Source organism: Hibiscus syriacus, unplaced genomic scaffold (assembly GCF_006381635.1).
Source record: "Hibiscus syriacus cultivar Baekdansim isolate YM2019G1 unplaced genomic scaffold, ASM638163v2 tig00110607_pilon, whole genome shotgun sequence".
NCBI lineage: Eukaryota > Viridiplantae > Streptophyta > Magnoliopsida > Malvales > Malvaceae > Hibiscus > Hibiscus syriacus.
In genome coordinates this window covers 1,902,174-1,926,380 of record NW_024062799.1, presented here as the reverse complement: position 1 = coordinate 1,926,380, position 24,207 = coordinate 1,902,174, and the positions used below count along the sequence as shown (strand labels likewise).

Sequence of the window (24,207 nt, the reverse complement as noted above, 5' to 3'; positions counted from 1 at the left end):
ATGGTTCACTGCTATTATGGACACTGTTATTGTGGAAGATGCCATCGCCCCTCGACTCTACCCCTCGACTCCTCTACCGTACTCGTTCTGTTGTTCTTGGCTCTGGCATTGATGCTTATTGCCTTGTCATTTTTAATCAAATTTGAGATCGATATGGAAAGCACCGAGGCCCCTCCTGCTCCTGCTGAAGAAAGCACTGAAGCCAGTTCAACTGCAGAGAACAGTGGTGAATATGCTCCAGCTGCAGCAGTGAACTCCGATGATGCCGAAGAAACACCAAATATTAAGCTTGAGATTGCCCCGACAGATTTCGCTTCCCAACTACAAACCAACGGCAGTGCTTCAGCTATATCGAGTACCATCGTTGTGTTGCGGCAAAAGGAGAATATGCTTCAGAGTGTGATAAGTTTGCCAAGTTGTATCGTGCCCTATGTCCCGATGAATGGGCATTTTTTTTCCTCTAACGATCTATAATCCACTTTTCATCATCATAATCAATTGCATTATGTTTTTAACTTTTAATTTTTCCTTTTAATTTCATACGTTTGCTTTATATTTTTATTTTATTTTTTTCCTTTAATTTATTTCTTATTTTTATCATTTGTTTTTTTTTTCATTGATTTATTTAATATTTCTTATCTAACATTTTCGACTTTTTAGAGATACTTTCAACCGATCAAAGGTAATTAATCTGAATTGAATCTTTAAGTTTTAATTTAAATTTCAAATTTTCGCAATTAAGACAACCGACAAATTAATTGGTATCGAAAGGGCGGTTCAAGGGTGCTAATCCTTCCTTGACCGTAACCGGCTCCCGAACCCGACACGTTTTTGATACAACGCAAACGACAATGAATATTTTAAAATCTAAAAACCAATTTAGTTCATAAGGGACATTCTTTACTATTATCTATTTTTTGCTTCGTTTATCATTGACATACGAAATATAAATGTAAAAAAATTATTGCCTAACTCGAAAAACAAGTATATTTGGTATCAAATTTGTTTTGCTGAAATAGTATCAATGACCCAATGTTGACCATCTGTTTTGATGGTAAGATTATTCATTTTCCCAAACAAATTTACCGCTCTTCTTACTCCGTGGTTATCCGCCGCAGTAAAATAATCATGGCCAAAAATGACCCCACCGGGTCTCAACATCCGATACGCCCGGTTTATATCACCCCAAGCGGATACGAAATCATGACCCGCATCGATCTCTATCAAATCCGCGGTTATTCCCCACTCACATAACTTCTCGAGACCCGACCCGGTAGAGACCGGAACGGCAAAACCGACTCTGTGGCGTTGAATAACCACATTGTGCATGAATTGCTGAAGCAATAGAACGTCGCCGTTTATCATGTTGATGTCCTTGAAACGGTATCTGAAACCCGGCCACCTACGAAAGTCGTCGAGGCAGAGAATCTGAGTTTGGAGGCCGAGTTTACGAGTCACGTTGAACATGTGGAGAGCTGACGCGCCCAAGAAAGTGCCCACTTCAATGATAACTCGAGGCTTGACTCGTTCGATCAGGTGTTGGAAACGGCGCCGTTGGAGCCCCAGCCTTGATTCTTTTTCCCCTGAGGAAGGAGCCAAGGTAGGGCGGGAAGTTCGTGTAAGGGGAGGTGTTGTTGAAGACTCGATCGAGTATCGTTGGGAAGACAAGGTGGAGAGGGACGGGTGAGTTGGAGCATTTGAGCGGTGACTCGGAAGTTGTTGAGTGGGAAACTGGAGGAGGAGTTAGTTGGAAGTAGTTGCTGCTGCTGTCGTTTTTGGGTAAGAGAGGAGTGGGAGAGATAACCCGCAGCGTAGCTTAGAAAGACGACGATAACATAGGAGGTGGTGCGAGTGAAGAGCTTGGTGATGGAAAGCCTGGTTCTTTGGTGGCCGTGGAGGTGAAGAGGACGGTGTTGATCATCTTTCATGGCGGTGTTCTTGGTTGAATCTTGAAGAGAGGAAAACAGAGGTTTAATCCAGGGAGTTGCCTACCAACGGAACGGCATTTGTCGGTTCTATAACAAGAAAAGAAGATGGAACTAGATGTAAATTACTAATATATCCATCAAAGAAAAGAAGGAATCTCTTTGATGAAACTGTTCGATAGAGAGATAAAATGGTCCTTGGAAAAGAATACCTCATTGTTTTAATTTTGGTTTAGATTCCGGGTGATATAAGTTGCTTGTTTACTACTCGAAATGAACTGGATATTTGAAAAAGACCGGAATAGATTGTGCACTTGAAGGCTCAAAGACATTGAAGATAAAAAAAAAATACACATTTAATATTTACCATCCAGCTCAATTGGTAGAGCATAAGGTTATTAACCTTGAGGTCGTGGGATCGAGTCCCACGGAGGGCATTTCATAATTCGGAGGTCTCTTACGGAAGTTGCTCTCAACCTGGTGTTGGGGGTAGCCTACTATCTTACCTCCCCCTTACCCCATATATATGGGAAAAAGGGACAGCCATTTTGAAATGACCATCCAGCTCGATTGGTAGAGCACAAGGTTCTTAACCTTGAGGTCGTGGGATCGAGTCCTATGGAGGGCATTTCATAATTCGGAGGTCTCTTACGGAAGTTGCTCTCAACCTGGTGTTGGGGGTAGCCTACTATCTTACCTCCCCTTACCCTATACATATGGGAAAAATGGACAGCCATTTGTAGTATCTAGACTTTCATTTTTTTAAAATCATACTTAACTAGTTTTTGTTTTATTTTAGTACCTGCCATTAAAAATTTAATGGACGAGTGAGGGGCATAGCTTTGGTGGACGGACGACCAATCCGTAATATTTAAATTATCAATTTTGATCTATTGTAGTACTAGACTTCATTTTTTAAAATCATACTTACTAGTTTTTGTTTTATTTTAGTATGCCATTAAAAATTAATGGACGAGCTGACGGGCATAGCTCTGGTGGACGGACGATCAATCCGAACAGTAAACCACAAGAATGACGAGTTAACCAACAAAGTTTAGTTTCAACCTATCGAACGGTTGACGACGAGATTGGAAGATAAAGAAGTCAAAGAGTCTATCGTCATAAGAGATTAAACATTTTTTTGATGAAATAGAGACTATAATCACATTAAGGGGTCGTGCAAGTTAGAAAGTTTGGACTTTATCGACCGACGGATGCAACGAATGACATCTATAGACGCTGTGACCGACGAGTCCATCCGTTAAATATTTAATGTCATGTTCTAAAATGAAACAAAAATCAAATATTTTGTATGGTTTTAAAAAAATTAAAATTTAAGTATTAAAATATACCAAGACTGATAATATAGATACTAAACCCATAATCTACCTATAAAAAATATGTTAAAATTTGATTACGGTTTTTGAAATCTTTTAAATCATTATTATATTGGATTTACTAGAACTGTCGACACTTAATCAGTTAAGATCCTAAAACGCCGCCTACAAGAGTTTCCATCAAGCTTACATTTTTTATACAACTTTTTAAAAATAACTATTGAATTTTTATTAACTAAAATAATAAAGAAATTTCAATTATAACGCACTTTAAGAAAAAAAGTTGGGACAATAATCATAAAATATTATACAAAAAATAAAAGTATTAAACTTAAATTATGAAGAAAAAAACATTTTATTGAGAATAACTTACGATATCAAAATAACTCAATGACCTTAATAAAACTCCTTGTATTCATTGAACAAGACGCTTTACGAAATAATAAAGGAGTGATTAGTGAACCAAACAATTTGACAGACTTCGCTATACAATAAATATATATCGACAATACGTGACCACTAACAAACCAATCAAAAACAAAAGTTGAGAATCTTTGTGAGAGCACCAACACGACCGAGAAGTATGCGAAAAACGTACCAAAAACTATAAAGAACGTACTACAAGAACAAAGAAAAAACTTCTCACAAGAATAGAAAAAAGTGTGTCACAAGAACATGTTCTTATTTAAAATAAAATAAAATAAATGACATAATATGAAAAAAAAATCAAAAAAATAATAATAATTGATGGTGAGCAACAAACATTAAAGTTGGTGTCTACCATTGGCTAAACAATATCAAAAGAAAAGAGGAATAAGACACAAAAATTTTGAGAAAAAAATTTAGGTTCAAAAAAAAAGAGAAATCTTAAAAAAATATTTTATATGCAAACTATTTAATTAACTATAATATATGACAAAATTTTGACAAGTTACATCACATCAAAACATAATTCTAGGCCTGACAACTAGAGTTGTTTAACCCGTTGTCTACGAATAGCGTTGATGATCATACTCCAAACCAAGACCACCAGAAAAGGAGTCAAACCTTTCATAACCTAGAAAATCATTTTTCCTTCATATTGTTTCTTATGACCAACTCTCCCACGTAAAGAAACATCGACCAACGATTATTCCATTATCGATCATGACTCTCCAATAAATCAGAAAGAACGAACTATAACGACCGAGGAAACAAACTTGTTCCTATCGACCTAGTAATAGGCATTATATTTTCAACGATGGACGGCTGAAATCTAAAGATATGTCAAAATCGAACCCATCAGATTCATAGAAAACTTGTGGTGAGCCACAACCCTTACCCAAAAGAATGTTGCCCGACCAACCGGTGATTATGCATTTGCAGAAGATTTTATCCATAACATGATCTGTTATTCAATGTACTAGTTGAAGAAATGTATAAATCTTCATATCTATTTCTTTAAAGAATTAAAGCATCAAGGACATGACTGTTGGATCATGGATGGTAGTTTTGGCTTTGCTTGTAGCTGCAGCATCTTTTAAAGTCAAATTACATAGATCAACATCTTAATTTAAAAATAATTTTCTTAGATTCTTTTTATATAATTGAAACAGCTCAGACATATCTCTGAAATTTGTGGTTCTGATATAACTTTCACTAATGACTTGGATGACTCCAACCTTCCAGGAATTTCATGATAAGCTCATATATATGTGGTTATTCAAATTCAAAATGATAAATATCTTTTTTTTAAAAAAAATATTTAGTATTCCTTGTTATGACTTTACTATCAATCAAATATTTTATTCGAATTAAACTATTTTCCTTTTCTTTTTAGAAGTGGATGTCGTATATACCTTATTGGTTGCCCTTTACCACAAAGCTCGGCGCCAGTTATTGACGTGCTAACACAAATTTAATATCATACCAAACCGATAATTCAAAGGCAAGTAAAGGTACACAGTAGCACGTCCCTCACCTTGAAACAATAGACCGGCATCGCTATCTTCCTCAACCATAGGCTCAGCCTCATCTCAAGGACCCCATGTTTAACTCCATCCACTTACAACCATGACCACCATGTTTTTTTAGCACAAACATTACCGGTAGCAACCGAGAAAGCTTTAACTGGGATCACAATTCAGATACACGCACCAAGCTTTAACCTTTTCCTACGTTTACAACTAAAACTGTCTTCGTCTAACTAGCTGCTTTTTCGATTCATTGGCATGCCAAGAACCTCCCAACAAAGGTTAACTACCTAAACCCTTTAAAACTAAAGAGTGACAAAGAAAAACTTTAGTTCTAACACCGTCTGTCCATCGAAAGTTTGCCGGAGCAGTACAACCACTGTAAGAGGCGCTTACTATCAACACCATAAGTATCGGATCAAAACAACTTAAGGCGGGCAGTCATTTTGTCTTGACTGCTCCATCACTGTAACCACCAGCTGTGCTGCCCTGCTCATCAACACCGGCTTCAGCACCCTCTTGCTTGTTCCCACCACGTCCATCGTTTGGGCCCGAAGCTGAAGAGGGACCACCACTGCTACCACCTCCAGATTAGCCTCGCCTTGCATGGGATGCATGCTGTTATTGGGCCCTCCAGGTCTGATTCCCATTTGAGCTTGCATGGCTTGTTGATGCTGCAGGTGTAGCTGCTGTTGCTGTGCATCCTGCATTTGATGCGGGTTGTTGAATTGAAACGGCATCCTTTGGGAGAACATTCCCTGCTGCTGTGCCATTGCAGCGGCCTGAGGTGTTGCATAAAATATCCTCCTGGTTGCATTGCAGGATGTGGTGCCATCTGTAGTTGTTGGAAAAACATGTGTGAGCAGGCAGTGTGACAGCAGATAGAATAGAAAGAAACAATTTAATTTTAACACTCACTTGAGGAGGCATTGTGGGCGTTGTTTGTGGTTGCGCATCCGCAATCGCAGCTAAGTACATCAAATTCTTTTGCAGCTGTGCTTGATACCTAAAACATCAAAATCGTAGATATATTTGCTGCCTAAATCTCACGCATGAAAGAAAATGTCCTTGCGTGAATGTGCAAAACCAAACACATGTACGGGATGGAAAACGGACGATAGAATGCAAGTAAATAAACTAGTTTTACTTACATTCTAAAATCCACCTCTTTGGTAGAATGCAAGTAAAATAAGCAGACGGGATGGAAAACAGACGGTAGAATGCAAGTAAAATAAACTATTGTCCCAATTTCCAAGCTTTATAGCTTCTATAATTCACCTCTTTGGTACCATCTAGATCGAAACTAAGCTAATTGACTATATCATTCGCAAGCTAATGACCAACAAACTGTAGAATGCAAGTAAAATAAACTAGTTTTCCATCACAAATCCCTAATAGCATGTTAGGGAGAAAAACCAAGATAAAACAACAAAAAGTTGTAGATTCTGCCGACCAGAACAATACATGTTATCCAAACTTCTACAGATATTATTGAATTATGCAAGGACCAAAAGCAGACAAGAAAATGACAAGACTAAATGAGAGCAATAATGATCCGTGAACCACCAAAATAAAGAAGAAAAGATAGATGTATAAATTACTTACTGGGCACATTCAGCGAGTTTTCCGAGATTCTGATTGTCCAAGATTGCCAAAATCAACTTCTTGTTCTCATCAAGGTACTGCAATAAGATCGGGAAAGGAAAAAAAACCACAAGAACAACTTAATATCTCAATTATCATATATTGCATTCTTTAGCACCATGCGACAAAAACTGTCAATATGCCCGACAGATAACTACTTGGGGCAGATATACAGACTCCTCTAAATATTACAAAATCTCGGGGGCATGCAGTTTACCAAAAGATTGTATGTCAACCAAACTCTACCAAAAGATTTTTCATTTAAGCACTTCTTAAATTCATCGAGGTTTTCCTGAATCTTGATTTTTCAAAAGGGACTTTGTCCTAGGAAGGATAGCCCATTCAGTAGGAAGTTTCGGCATAAAAATGGATAGTAAGATGTCAAGTGTAGAGAGCCCTTCAAATGCACTCCCTTCGATATAACAAATGATAGCTTTTAAGGTTTTAGGTTAGTCCACAACAGACATAGTGATCATCCATGAGAACTAGCACATAAAGCCCACGTCTTAGAAGCTTATAAAAATCAGCCAACAGTTTTGCTGAATAATATCACTGACCTATCTAATAACTATAAGACTTTAGGGAAACAAAACACAATATCAATAAATTCTTAAATAATTAATAATATCGATGTTTAATATTTATGGCACACTAGAACTAACTAATGCTTTTCCTTGAAAGGAATATTGGCATTTCAGGAACAGATGATCTAAAGTGGAACATGACAATCTCATCTATCACCCTGTCTTGAAAAGTAAACATAACTAGCGATGCATAAGCGGTTATGAATTGATTTTAATTAGTTTAACTCAAGCACGAACCAGATGAGAGCCACTGGGACAGCTTTAAGAAATCAACCCTTTATTAGGAAAGCAGTATTTAAGCTTCTGCTGCAAGGGCCGTTTCTTTGGAACCACGTAGACAGCTCAACTAGTCTTGTAACTCCATTTAGATGCCATTTCTGAGCATGGTACCCAAGAGAGAATTCATAACAATTAAGTAGTTGAAGAATTAATAGGCACTGAAGATCAGTAAACCTCAACACGGATTTATAATATATGCCCACAAACTTTCAAGCCTGTCTCAGATTTTTGTTTTCATATCAAAATATTCCACATATCAAGAAGGAGGTTTTTAACGAGGCATTCAATTCCTATCAAAAAAAAAATATTCCACATAAAATGTTTCATTGCATTAATGAATTTTGAGGAAACATTGCAAATAAATTCCAAAAGATGTTAGTGTTTGGAGACAAATAAATTCAAAAAGACGTTAAAAGGGTTGCTATAGTTGATTTGCGCACTTCGTAAGAGACAGAAACAAAAGGGGGGAAATGCTTTAGGAGACAAAACGGTGAGAATCAATTGACAGAAGAGACCAGAACTTTGATTCTCCCCAGCATCAAGCATAATCACTAGATGTGCCAGATGCATCTCACCGTTCAATATGGCACAACTTTCTTGCTTGAAACAACAGATTCTAGAACAACAAACAGAACCAAATTAATCAACCACATCATATCCGACAAAAAGATTAGTTAGATCAAATCCCCTGTATTACCAAGAACATCTCATTTAAACAACCACATCATATCCAACAAAAAGAATAATTAGATCCCCAACATGACCAACAACTTTCAATTTATCTCTCTATGCTATCCATCACTATTACCATAACTTGTTAAACCAACATCAGCTAACCCTTACCTTTTCAACATCATTGTTCTGTTGCAATAACTACAAATATATGCAACCAATTCACAAAAGCGCAACTCTTCCATCTCATAAACGTAATAACCATAAACATACATGAAAACGAGCTGCTTCTTTTCTCTTTCGGAACAAAATAAGATTACGGGGCTTCTTCTATCTCATCAAAAATTATTCTTTTTTTTAACGAGAGTTTAAGTCATAACTAAAAATTACCATAAAAATGAAAACTTCCAGGTCAGCATCTAACCATCAACAACCCCATAACTTCAAAGTACTAGCACTAAACAAAGTATATCTATTACTATAAATACAAATATACCTTCTGAATCTGTTCGGTAGTGATGTTGTTAGGTGGGAATGAAGGCATCATAGGAATCATTTGCTGAGGCTGCTGCATCTTGTGTGAGATTAACTTTACTCCAAGAAGAAACCCTAACCCTAATTACCTTAAAAATCTCCAGCAAAAAGAAAACCCAAAAACGAAAAAAACACAAGTTGAATACCCCCAAATAATAAACAATGTGAAAAGAAATAAAGGGTATGTACTATTTCTTAGTTTGTTTTTTTACCTTAGTTTCAGCAGGTGAGTGTGAACGAGTTTTGCTGCCTTCTTTAATGGTTGAAGAGGGGTTTCACTTTCATTAGGTGGTGATGATGATTCTGGAATTTAAGACAACGGAAGTTAACATAATAATGAACTCAAAGAGGAAAAGAAATTTTAAAATTTTAAATTTAAAGATTGTAACCCAAGGAAAAGAATCAAAAGACGGTAGATTTTGGCGTGTATGGTTGCGTTGTTAAGACAAAAAAACACTTAGGCTTTAGTTGTTGGTTTATTGGTTTTTTTTTTTTTTTTGCACGGTTGCTTACGTCAGTTGGTTTTTGATTTATGAGTAAAGTACTCACAAAGTCAGTGATTTTTTTATAAATGATTATTTAGTCTCTTAACTTTTTAAAGTTACAAAATGATTATTAATATTATTAAATTGTTATAAATGATCATTACATCATTATAATAAGCATAACGGTTCAGTAAATTTAATTAAAATTTTATAATATATATAATTTAATTATTAATTTGTATTAATATATAAATATTGTTTATAACTTTTGAAAGTATAATGATTAAAATGATCATTTCAAAATAATTAAGTGACCTTGATACATTTTTACCTTTAGTTTTTTGGATTGTTTGGCTTTCACCGACATTTGACCTACTTTTCCTGGGAGTGTTGATGGTTTTCAACTTTCAAGAGCTTGGATTACTCCCATTTTCCTTCACTCATTTTATTCTTATTAATCTACTACAAGATTACAAGGGTATTATCTATTTTAAAGATTATTAATTATTTAATAATAAATATTTAAATATTTTATAGTTGTTGATGTTTGAATTCGAAACTTTCAAAAATAATAATCATACCTTTAATTATTGAGACTACTTGATGAAATGATGCTATGTTATTCCTCAGTTGAGTGATCATGTTGGGCGGATTTTACCGCAACAAAAAACTTTTACACAGGTCAGACCAAGATTTCATTGAGCTAAATGGAACTCTACTAAGCCAAACCCTTTCTCAATCACGCAATAAATAAGAAAATAACTTGAGTTTCAACACATCTTCATGCACCACATGTTGTCTAAATGAATCACAAACTTCCAAGAATGCACGAATGTATTGCCTTGCATCTTCGTGAGATGCACCACCAAATTGTCTGATCGAGTTTAACATGTTGAACATCACTAGTTTAAGCTCGAAGTGGGCTGTCTGAATCTCGAGAACTATAATACCAAATTGAGATCGTTTAATATGGGAGCTAAGTGATCTCTAATCGTACGTGGACGAGCAATAATTCCTTCATTGAGGTTTGCTACAACATTATGATCTTCAGGATCTTCAATTTATGACCTTCTAGGTTTTGGACTTCGTACATGGCTCTTTGAGCATGTTGAGCACGTCTTCTTTTATAGAAAAATGTTCCATCTCGGGTACCAAAGATAGTAGAGGTTTCTCAATCCTCTACGGGTCATGCAACAACACAACCTAAAAAACAAGTTAGTCTATGTAAAAACAAATAATAAAATTTTAATAACTAAACTTTAAATCGCCAATTGTCAATCCCCGACAACGACACCAAAAACTTGTTGTTTGTGTAGATGTACTATGCTATGACACGCAAACTGTGTAAGTATACATAATCGAACAAGTAATATAATATTGATTGAATATCATCTCCATAGGGGTTGGAGGGATTTTAAGTTAGGTTTATGCATTTAATTATAACTAGTGAAGTATAAATGGTATGAATAATTGAGTACAAATATTGTGGCAATGCAGTAGGTATGATGAATGTGGAAATGTTGTGGCAAAATATTGAAGTGTGGGGTGACATGTTGTGACGAACAGTAAAGAATGCTATGGAAAATGTAAATTAAGCACTGAAATATGAATAAGATATTTGACAACCTCACACAATCAAGCTCCAATAAGGATAAATGGATGGTTTTACCAAGGAATCCAATATCTCGTCTCTAGAATGGTTATCATATTCTATAAGTATATTGCTTGACAAGGTTTGCTAAAGTATTCCTAAGCTATTTCTAGTAAGGAACCTGATATGAAAATGCTATGAAAATACCTCTCAGCATAAACTACAACATAATACTATCGACTAAGTCCTACCAGTCACTAAAACTCTTTCCCTATCTCTAAGGCGAGTTAGAGCCTTTTTTTCCAGTTTACCCTCATTATTCACGTCGATCTAGCATAACTCTCTCAATATTAAGCATCCAACATAGAAAATGGTTAACTCTTAAAAGCTCTTACAATTCTAAGCATTTTATACAATGAGCAAAGCAACATTTAAACATGGAAACATAAATCAATCATTCAAAACAAATCATAATCATCCAAAGCAAACCTGCACCAAATAAGTTAGTTCATTGTGAGGTTAAGATCATCCATCAACATAATTCGTTCCATTACAAAAAAAAACCCACAAGAAAATAGAAATGAAAAGTACGAAGGGAGAATGAAACTCCCAAACACGTGAGTGAGTTGCCATAAGCTTGACCCACTGTCTCAAACCGCCTTAGTAAAGCTAACTTCTCTCAAATGCCTAGCTTGTTATCCCCTTGAGCTCGGTTGTGGAGGACACCACGAAGGAGGAAGAAAAGGAAGAAAAAGTTGAAATTTTGTTATTTCCGCCTCTTTATATCTCTTAACTCATACCTTCCATCGAAAAGCTTCCTTAATTTTAGGGTGTCATTATCTATTTATACTAAGGGCAATATAGGGTTTTGTACCCAAAATTTCCTTTGTACCTTAAGGAATCATTCCTTTTACGTGAAGGGGAGTCAAGGCTGGCATGTGGGGCTCACACAGATAACTGACAAAGAATTCACGTGTGAGTTGGACAACTTGACAATAAAATTCATCGTTATTTTATCTTTTTTTATGCCTAAGATTGTCGTCCAGAATGTTGTAGCATTTTTCCAACTCTCCTTTAGCATCAACAATTCTCCACTTCTTCTCAGTTTCAATTGTCTACACATCATCAACAAAAATGACCTTTCCCTTTAAGCAACACCAATTTTATTATTAAAATGCTGCAGCAAAACATCACCACTAAGTGCAACTATATGGACCTAAATACAACTACATATAATGAAATGGTCTTTAAAACAACCAATAATCTAAGTAAAAAAACACAAAATATAACCTTTTTACGGGGTTATCTCTTCTTCTTTGACATAGACTTGGCCTTGCCATGATTCTTCAATGGCGTTTTTCAACCACGATCAATTGATGGCTTCGTTAAGCCAATCTAAGAGCTTATTTTGCTATCTCTACATTGTCCCTCGTCATGGTCTCCCATATTTTCATCATTATCTCTAAGCATGGACCTCAACGACTCATTTTTTGTTTGCTTGTATCTGGCAAGTTTAAATAATGACTCAATTACAACTATGTTTTTCGAACAACTCTGGGCATCTCTTTGCTCCATTAAAAGCATCGCCCCTGGTCTAAATCACTCTACAAAGTTCTTGAAATGAGTAACTCACTTATCTGGATTAATATCCAATCCAACTCGTTGAGACTCTGTTGCACCATGTCCTTGAACTCATCCTGAATGGACTCTAGCAATGCAAGACGTGATTTCATAACTCCTTGCATCTCATTGGCTTTATCCCTAAAGCTTTCAAGGCTTGTGATCTTGTTCTCCTATGATCTTAAGACTTCTCTCAAACTCTGTTTCTTTAATATGACCCACTACAATGGCTCTTCATTCTGTATTTGGTGGGAACAACATCTCTTTGTTGGGCAATCTTGATCACACATTGTTTACCACTTTCCACAAATTTAGTTTGAAATGCTCGTTGAATCCACTACGACTGATTTTAACATCACATATCACAAAACATGTTCGAAACTCCTGTTGAATCCATAATAACTCGCTCTTACACTACTTGTTGCTATAGCAACAACTTGCTCTAATACCACTTGTCAAGAGGCTAACCTTTTGCTAATTGATTCGTGCGACACTTAGACATTTCTTGATCAAAAGGGCGCCTAAGTCAGCATTAACCATGTTATTGTGAGAACTCAAGCTCACCAAGCGACGAACAAAAACGCTAGTGTTATACAAATGCGCGTAAGCTAAACACCAAAGGGACTACAAGCCACTAAGGTTTAACACGAAAGTGTAAACAGTGTCGAGACTATTCTAAGCCATCGCAAGAGGCAACAAAGTACAAAGGCTAAGATAAATAAAAATAAGACCAAAAGGCTAAGAAGCTAGAAACAAAGTAACATAGAAAAAGTACGAGTAAATGCTTGAGATTTTACTTAGAAATAATAAAATGTTTACAAATGAGGTGAAGAGACCTCCATTTATAGTTAAACTACATCGATTGTTTACATTGAATCTCACCTTATCAATATCTCTATCTTTATCTTATCTAAGGCATTCAAATTCAAATCAAACATTATCTATATTAACCATTTAATCTAAGTATTTATGTTCTTAAATCAGGAGATAATCTTATCCTCTATGGAATTTTCCAAGGATCAAGCCAAGTCTAGTGACCTAGGCAAACCTAATACTCCATAAAAACCCGCTTTTGTGAGCACTTGTGCATACATATTGGACCCAAATTGGCGAGCCGTAACACACAACTACTCCACCATAGGTTTCACTATCGTACGTTGCCATCTCCATCCCCGTCGTGTTGCATGTCCTGGTAAATTTATTTATTAGTTAGCTTTATTGTTTGTTTAAGGCTTGAGTTATTTTAAAGTGGTGTTTTAAGGAACACATGTTTATATTGAAATTGAATTGTAATGTTTTGATGAAGGAAATAATGATTTTATTATTTAAAATTTTTATAATCGGAAGACTAAAGGTCATTTTTATTAAATGAGAAGTAATTTTTTTACTATTTTATTAATTAGAAATTTTATAAATTTAAGAAATAATAATAATTTTATGAGATCAAGGTGACTAAGATCTCTTTTAGCCTCCAATGCCGGCCGTGGATGGTTATGTATTGATTATTGCATCCATTGCCATTTGCAAGGATGGCAAGCCGCTGTGGTGCCATCAATGTCCTGTTTTTAATGTCAAAAGATGGAATCAAAGCTCGAACAGGCAGTAGCTAAACCTAAAACACAATTTTGTGCCACTTTAAAAGAGTAATAAATGGAAATATGAAAGGAATTGAATCAAATCATTCAGCAATAATCTTTGGTAAGTTGTCACCACAAGTTGATATATTTTTTCCAGTAACAATCACTCCTCTCCAATCTTTGTGGCATTTGGTAAGTTGTCACTTTGATGTCCCTTCCTGGGATTTTGTGGACCTCCTGACGAGTCATTTTAATTTCTGGTCGGTATTATGCAATGAAAATTTTAGTCTATAAAATTGGCAAGGTCAAGTATTCCAGTCTCCACGAATCATCTATTCATACGTCCGTGGGTTTTTTTTCTTTAAATAAAAGTGGCTGGCATGACTAATGATTATTTAACAACATCTAATTAGATTTAAAAAATAATGTCTAGTTAATTAATAATGTCGTAAATATATCAAATATTGATATATGATATATTATTAGTCTATAAAATTATACATTGCCCTTTCATGACATATTTTATATGTACATACACGCTTGTAGATTTCGAGAAATAAAAAGCATGGTATTGGAATAATTACATAGGGGTCGGACCATTGAAGGTGACAAAGACTTTACTGATTCTCATTTATTCCCCAATCATTCATTATTTAATCACTTAGTTGATACCTTCCATTACCTCTTTCTTTACATTTTTAATTTCTTCTCATTAATTAGCATAATTTTAAAGGACTTTGCTGTCTTAGCCTGGAACATACGTATAAGCAATCCATAAACCCCAAAATAATTGCACTACCAAACCATTCATCTATAAACTGTGCATTCTGATCGCCAAGCATTTAATATATAATAGAGTACTAAAAGAAAAGGCAAATCATAAGAGTATGCTTCATTGTTAGGGTAAATTACAAATTTCATCACTCGATTTTTTCTCATTTATTTTGACCATTAAAATTTATTTCTTTTAATTTATTCAGTAAACTTTCGATTTACTCATGTTTTAACCACTCTGATATTAGACTATAAATAAAACGTGACATGACGTATGTTGATGTGGACCACTTTTTATTAACATGAAATTCATGTGTCCTTCAAAAATGAAAGTTTTACCATTTCATCCATATGTCACATTGACGATGCGATTACTATTATCCAATGTTTTCTCTGACCACTCAAGATATCAACAAACTCGACTCATTGTTTCCTACCACTCTGTCAATTTAGATTTTACCTAAATCACTTTAAAATTCATAAAACTCAACCCTAAACCTAAAAATCATAAAACTCTAAACCACTATGATATATAATATTCATCATTCGATCAAAGTGGAATCAAGATATATAACTTGCTTCCTCCTCCACCTCCACACTATTGGGATTTGGATGTAGCATCTTCGAAAATCAAAAAGAATTCAAAACTATGAGTTTTTTTTCACAAAAAAAGAAAGTTTTGAGACCATTTCATAATTTTAAAAGAAAAATATTCGGTTGTGACGTCGTTAAGTATTTAACTACATAGTGACAAAAATAAAAGCAAATTGAAAGTTCAATGAGTAAATTAAAAATATAAACTTAGTGACTAAAATATAAGTGAAATGAAAGTTGGTGATGAATTTTGTAATTTATCCTTATTGTAAAGTTTATGTAAAGGTAAAACATTATAGAAACAATCATCAGTAAGTTGAAGTAACTAGTTTGGTCACCTTGTCCGGTTCATGATTCGAGCCATCAGCTGGTGATTGTGTTACATCCTCCGTACAGCTGCAGCTATCAGAAACGAAATGGCGAACCAAATTATGAGCGGAGTTGTCAACAGAATAAGACCAAAGGGCACCATCCAAAGCTGTCTATTTTCTGGATGATATTCATATTCCCACCATACCAACAACAATCCTCCGGCCAAACTCACCAGAAACGACCCTAGGCAAGCCATGCATGTCTTCGATATCTTCCTCGATTCCATCGTCTTGCTCTCGAATATCTTTTCTTTATCAGAACCCATATCAACGAAACCTGATCGAATTCCCTTGAAAACACAAAGAATCACCCTCTTACATATACATAGGTTATATCGATGAACGAAGATGTAAACACCGATTGAAGCACCGATCAGTCGTGTTTCTTTAATTTTGTAACCGATAAACTGCGTTTCAGCTTTTAAACAAGATTCAACTGGTGCATGTATGTATCTGGGACGGATATTTTATATTTTTTAAATGGGTTCCTTGTTTATTTGACAAGTGGGTTGTTTGCTTGCAGCTGCACATAGTTTATACTTTATATATATATATATATATTCCAACAAGAGAAGGGACTAGCACAAAATGGGCTTTAATTCACTTTGTGATGGCTTTGGGTGGCTTTGGCTCTTCCCAGGCCATTGCCGAGTATAGTTTCTACAACTGAAAGTGGAAGGTTAGTATTGTGTTGTGATGAGAAACAAACCAGTAATCTTTTCTTTCTAAAAGTTACAAACAATTCATTTAATTAAAATATTAATATAAATATATCATTTTATTATTAAATAGTAGATGAAATAATAATATGACCTAATATAACAATAATTGATGATCAAATGATCTAACTTCGGTCCCGTGTTAAGATAGTGAAATGGAGGCAGCACTCTGGATTTTTATTCATAAATCTGTAATATTCCCAAAAGAGAACCAGATGATAAATACAAAAGGGGGAGATTTGTGAACAGTGTGAAGCCAGCTAACAACTTCAACTGCATCACTAACCTCCTAAGAGATTAGAGCAGCACAACAATCACTTAGCTGCACTTAGTACCATATCATTTACATCCTCATAATATAACCCAAAACAGTAGACAACCCAATAGCTACAGTAAGACCAACACTGGACAAAAGCCCAAGTTTCAACACCATACAGTCCAACTAAAATGCCCAGGGAAGATAATGAAGACATTCCAGAGGTTGTAGGTGCTGCAGAGAGGAACAGTCCAAATATGTGTGCAGAAACTGGTAGGTTCATGACCAAAAATCTCCCCCACCAGGTTCTTTCGTGGACACAGTTCCATTGCCTTTGTCCCACATGGATCGAAACTTGTAAGCATATCCATTCCGCTACCACATGCTCATATCACTTATGGCCACCTACAACCCCACGGAAGCTACGTCGAAAGTAGCAAGCTTCATTTTAAGATTTTCATAGTTTTATAAGGAATTATATTATATAATTATAATAAAATCTTTAATAACATAACACGATATATAATTAATTTTATTAACGGAATATATTTGATATTGATATTATATTTAAATCTAAAATTTTATGTTGTTATGTATAACCAGTAAAGAGAAAATATGGAACACGGAATTTTCTAACGCTCGAAATTATTTGAATCACACTGGAAGACTATATCTTCTTTAGCCTTTCCATAGTAAACTTTTTTATTAACTACTATATACATTTATTCTTAATAAACTATATTCATTTTATACACTTTTAAAATCTAATCTTTTACTATTAAATCTTTTTCATCTTGTTTTAGAAAACTATAAGTTCAACTTTAACCTCATTTAAATATTTATTAACTTTATTAAATTTAAATCTAATTATTATCACTATTAAGTTTAAATCTAAATTTGAATAATTTATACCTTAATTTAATAAATTAATTATATTAATAATTAAATTTTTAATTAAAAATTAATAAGTAAAATTAATGAAAATTAAATATAAAAATTAATTTTTTTTGAAGGAAACTAAAAAAGACATTAAATTTTAACATAATATATTCTTAATTATATATTACTATATTTTGTTATAAAAAAGTAGATGAGATAGTAGGGAGAGAGAAGTAAATTAGAAGGAAAGCCACGGAAGAAACGCGGGATCTTTGAACAGAAGATGATGGGTCCAGGTCATCATCAGATTGAGGACCCCATAGCCTCAATAATTACGATCTATATAACCATATCTCATTCCATTCCACCCCGCTAATTCTTCTCTTGCACTCACTATTTGTCCCACTTTTCCCTCCCATCCCATCTCTCTCGATCGGAAATTAGGTTTGAAGACGAGAGGATGAGCACGAAGAAGAAGACGATGTGTGCTAACGCGATGAGAACGCGTGTCGGGAAGTACGAGCTCGGGAAAACCTTGGGCGAGGGCAGTTTCGCCAAGGTTAAGTTCGCTAAGAATGTGGAGACCGGCGAGTGTGTCGCCATTAAAATCCTCGACCGTGACCAAGTTCTCCGTCATCGGATGGTCGAACAGGTCAATACTCCCCCTCCCTCAATCTCCTCCGTGCAAAAAACATTTCAAAATTAAAAAAAAAATGAAATTCTAAATAGATCTCGGTCATCGATAAACATGCGCCTTAAGAGATAAAATTCATTGTGTTATAATTTTGAAAAGCCTTAAGAGATTTGGTTTCGTATGGAACAGATAAAAAGGGAAATATCAACAATGAAGCTTATCAAGCATCCCAATGTCATTAAAATATTTGAGGTAAAATAACTAATCCCTGCCGTAAAAGGTTCATTCAGTTTAGCATTGCGGATATATTTATTTAATTCAAATTTCTTTGCATCTAAATTCCAATGCATAGGTTATGGCTAGCAAGTCAAGGATTTATATAGTGATAGAGTTTGTTGATGGAGGCGAGCTTTTCGACAGAATTGTGAGGAATTACCGTTACTTAGGGTCCGTATTTTGTATTAATTTGAGATTAGATTCTTTGATCAAATCTGAGCACCCATCTCTACTCAGCCATGCATTAATAAATTTGAACGGATGAGGTCCAGGGGTGTTCAAATCCGGGTACCTGGATTTTCGGGTACCCGATTCCCGGGTACCCGGAACTTCCGGGTCGACGATTTCTCTGCCCGTGTCCCGACCCGGATATTACGGGTACCCGGTAATCGGGTACCCGATACCCGATTTTTAATTTTTTATTTTTAAATTATTAATTTAAAAAAATATATACACAAATTTAAATGTTCGAAACTTCGAATTACATACTCTTATATCCGAACTTAAAATTTAAAAGTTTAAAATACAAAATATAATAATCCATAATATAAATAATTCATTATATTATATATAATTATATATAAAAAATAAAAAAAATAAAAACTAACCTGGTACTCAGGTAACCGGGTACCCGAAAAAACTATATTTTGTGACCCGAGCCCGACCCGAGAAATGTCGGGCCGGGTACCCGACCTGGCCGGGTAATTTTGTTTTAGAGAATTACCCGATTTTTTTAGATCCGGGTCGACGGGTCGGGTCAACCGGGTCGAATAATTTTGCACAGCCCTAATGAGGTCCCCAATCAAAATCTTCACTTGAAAGATGTACTATATATATTTTTCTAACAGAATTTCCTTTGCATTTTCTAGAAAATAACTTACGATTTAATTTTTCGTAAATCATTTTCCAAAATTTTCACTTCAAAGCATATATACTCAAAATAATAGTATTTTATAAATTTAATATTAATATGATATTTTAGTATCATTTTAATAAAATATTAATTATTAATATATTTAAAATATATTTATTAATATTTTTAATAATATAATATAATATAATAATATTATTATTACAATAATATACTCAATTATATTATAATAATATATAATATTATATTTTTATTTTAATAATATATAAATTATTAATAAAAGTTATATTATTAATTTATTAAAATAATATTATTGAATTAGTAATAGTGAATATTTTATTTATGTATTTAATATTAATATAATAGTCTAATAATATTATAAAAATTCCTTAAAATATATTTATTAATAATTTTAAAATATAATATAATATTTTTATTTTTATAGATATCAATATAATTTATCATATTTTTATTTTAATAGAATATACTAGAGTTAATATTTTTATTTATAAAATTATAGTAATAATATTTTAATAATAATATTGGCATAAATAATATTAAATAAATTATTCTAATATTTTTAAAATAATAATATTAAATTTTTATAATAAATAATATTATTTATTATATTTTATATTTACAATAAATCATTTCTAAAAAAAATTATTAACTAGTAAAAAATGATTTACAAAACATCTTCCAAACACAAATTTTTTTTTCAAAAAATACCAATATCTATATTGGAATGAATTAAATTGTGACCCTAAAGGAACCTTTTTTTTATCTATATGAAGCAAGTATTAGGTCGTCGTTTATTGTTCATAGTGTTGAAAAAAATCTTGGATATTTGTAGGCCAAAACCGGGAGACTAAAAGAGGATGAAGCTAGAAGCTATTTCCATCAGCTTATCAATGCTGTTGATTACTGCCACAGTAGAGGCGTCTACCATAGAGATTTGAAGGTCTGAACTTTTCTATTGATTTCACCGATCAGTGAGTTTTTCATTTTAAAAAAAATAAATTTGGAGTTCATTCAATGTGGTGTGGCTTGTAACCCCTAATTCATAGGTATTTATCCAGTATTTTTCGACTTTTTGCAGCCTGAAAATCTTCTTATTGACTCGCAAGGTGTTCTTAAAATTTCAGATTTTGGATTGAGTGCATTCTCGCAGCAAGTTCGGGTAAGCACGCATTGTTCAGTTATTGACTACGATGAATACACATTTGTTCTTATCCCTATTGACACTTGTAATCGTATAAGCAGAAACTTTTCTATTTTACACCTCTTCACCAATTTTTTGGATTAAATATGTATTTTTGTTTGATAAAATATTAAGTTTATATAAGGGATCAAACTTATTGAGTTTTGATTTTTTTCTGTGTCAATGTTTTTGCTAATGATTAACAATTATTTAATTTTTGAGTATTAGTTTTTTACTTTAATAAAAAAAATTAATTCATTATTTTTATTGAACTTATAAGAAATTGTTTATTACTTATATTTTTATATCAGTTAAGGCGTTGCTACACGCTAATTATCCTTTCCTATTAAAGAATTCCTCTGGTCTTCAATCATAAAAAGTTTATGGGGGGGAAAACCCCAGCAATTTCCAAGAAAAATGCTGTCCAAATCGCTAAGAAGGCCAGCCACCAATCAGTTTGATTACTCGAGAAAATGCTTGAAACAGTTGGTCAAGGCATTCTAGTTAGCAGTAAGAACATAAAAATGTTAACTTTTAATAATGGTGGAAAAGAAGGAAAACTCCATGTCTAGTAGTGTCATATTTTTCTTTAATTAAACATGTTTCTAATATAGGAGGATGGATTGCTTCACACTGCTTGTGGGACTCCAAATTATGTTGCTCCGGAGGTATTCACTCACGACTTTATTGAAAATAATTTAGCTCTGGTGCTGCTACTTTTTTCTTTTTTCTGGCATCTGATATTTTTCTTATCAGGTGCTCAAAGATAAAGGTTATGATTATGGCTGGTTATTTGCCTTTTGATGAGCCGAGTCTTATAGTTTTGTATAAGAAAGTAAGTACCTAACAGTAACCTCCTAGATTTGGTTTCTCTTTTTTGATAGCTTCATTAAAATTGTCGGTACATCGTGATAAATTTCAGATATGTACGGCTGATTTCAGTTTCCCTTCATGGTTTTCATCTGGTGCAAGGAAATTGATTAAACGAATTCTTGATCCAAACCCTCTTAACGTAAGTTCCAAAGTCAATTCATCCTATGGAACTTTTTGATTGCTTGCAATCTTTATTCTTGGCATAGGCTGATAAACACATACATTTCTATTGAAGTTCTGCAAGTTCTTCTTGGCAGCGTATAACTGTTCCTGAAATTCTACAAGATGAGTGGTTCAAGAAAGGGTACAAGACAGCCCAATTTGAGCAGGAAGAGGATGTAAATCTTGATGACGTAGATGCTGTTTTTAATGACTCAACGGTAAGACATTTTAGATTCTGTCTGTTTTTCTGCTCCGAGAAGAGATATATTGTAAGCAAAATTCTTTACAAGCACTTTAGTTTTAGAATGTGGGTGGATGGAATTCTTTTCCCCAGACCTTTGAACATTTTTGTCCATTGCTTTGGAACCAAGTTAGCCTATATGAAAGAATAAATTGCATTTCATGCTTCTTATGGTTTGTTTATTTGCAGGAACACCTTGTAACAGAAAGGAAAGAGAAACCTGTGTCCATGAATGTTTTTGAGCTTATATCTAGGTCGCAGAGCTTTAGTCTTGACAAATTGTTTGAGAAGCAGAGTGTATGTATCTAAGATTCCTTTTCCTTTCCCTGTATTATTATATTGTGTTAATCATAGAATTTGAACAATTATCTGTGTCAAATGCTTCTAGACTGGATCCCACCTTCCATCTTATAATTATTAGAAAATATTTCTTAGCTAAGCACTCTTTTTGCATCTGGTTTGAATTGAAACTACAGGGTGCTGTGAAGCGAGAAACCAGATTTGCTTCTCAATGCCCTCCTAACGAAATTCTCTCAAAAATTGAGGAAGCTGCGAAGCCTATGGGCTTTAATGTTCACAAGAAAAACTACAAGGTTAGCTTTATCTGAATCTATGTCTGGGCAAGCTTATTCGAAACATTCTAGTTCATATGGTTGCAAATTCTGTTTCATCTCTCACGTATATTCTCTTTGTCACAGATGAAGTTGAAAGGCGACAAAAGTGGGAGAAAGGGCCAGCTTTCCGTAGCTACCGAGGTACTGCATTGTTTGTAGCCAGTCAAGCACCCTTTTCAGTTCTTTTGAACTAAAAATTTACCATTGGTTGAAATGGAAGCATACATCATTTGGATAATTTTTTAGCTTATGTAACAATTTCTAAGTGCCCTTCAAAGGATTTAAGATCTTTAGGTTCTTCCATATCAAAGAAACATGTAAACCTCATTGCTCTTTGATCTCAGGTTTTTGAGGTGGCTCCCTGCTTACATATGGTGGAGCTTCGTAAAACCGGTGGTGACACATTGGAGTTTCACAAGGTATACCTGCATTAACTAGCTGCTTATAACTTTAGCTTCGTCGATGAGAAAATGTTTCAAATCCCTGCATTTTCAGCAACCCACTTTAACTGGGATCTTTCTTCTCTGTCCCGAGATCCATATATAAATTCTTCTTTCTAATGACAGTTCTATAAAAGTTTTTCGAGCGAACTGAAAGACATAGTCTGGACAATGGGAGAAAGCGCCGAAGCATGAAGGTGATCTCTCTTGCTCCCCATTTCGTATTACTGACATAATGAACCAAGTTTATTGACTTCGTGGTTTGTTTCTGCAGGCCATAACAAAAACCGTCTCGTATTGTCTATTTGACTTCGCCTCGTGTATAAACTGTTTGCTTTCGCGAACTAGATTGCTTCAAAACGTGAGGCACATGGTTCATTGACCCTTTTTTTTATCCCTTTAACTTCCTTAGGGGTCAAATATTGAATTTTTTTAAACAGTTAGCCTAGCTATGTTATTGTTCATCAGATGGTGCATTTTGAGGAGATTAATAAAACCAGAAAATGTTTGAAACCAACATACTCGCTGTCATTTATTTTTAAGAAAATCCAGAGTTATTTAATTTTATTCTTCAAATGCCTTCATCGTTGTTGAAGTTTGAAAAAGGAATTTCAAAATGATATATATGTGATTATTTTGTTTAGATAAATATTTTTTTTAGAAAATATTAATAGGCTATTGGAATTTTATGGGTTAAAAAATTATAGAAAAGAATAATGGTACTAAAATTAAAATATATGAAAATATGTAACATGGATATATTATATCTGTAAAAATATGAAAACAATAATAGTAGAAAATATAAAAATATATATATATATATATATATATATATATATATATATATATATATATATATATATATATATATTAGAACTAAATAAAATAATAAAAATTGTAAAAATACATAATTTTTTGAGATGATATAAATTGTAATATCCCAAAATCCGACTAGTGACTAAAATGAGAATTTTGAAAGTTTTGTGCTCAATGTTGAAATAAATTAAAATTTTCAAGATTTAAGTAAAGAATTTTAATATTGGATTAAATAGCAAGGATGGATGAATTAAAGGGGCAAAATGGTCTTTTTATGGGAAAGATT

General features: G+C 33.9%; 4 pseudogenes; 2 read left to right on the top strand and 2 right to left on the bottom strand.

The window, feature by feature from the left end:
- On the top strand, positions 1-464 carry LOC120135409 (annotated as a pseudogene).
- A 512-nt stretch (positions 465-976) lies between these two features.
- LOC120135408 lies at positions 977-1,928 on the bottom strand (annotated as a pseudogene).
- Positions 1,929-5,163: 3,235 nt separating this feature from the next.
- Positions 5,164-9,307, bottom strand: LOC120135250 (annotated as a pseudogene).
- Positions 9,308-18,202: 8,895 nt separating this feature from the next.
- On the top strand, positions 18,203-23,601 carry LOC120135268 (annotated as a pseudogene).
- Positions 23,602-24,207: the final 606 nt, after the last annotated feature.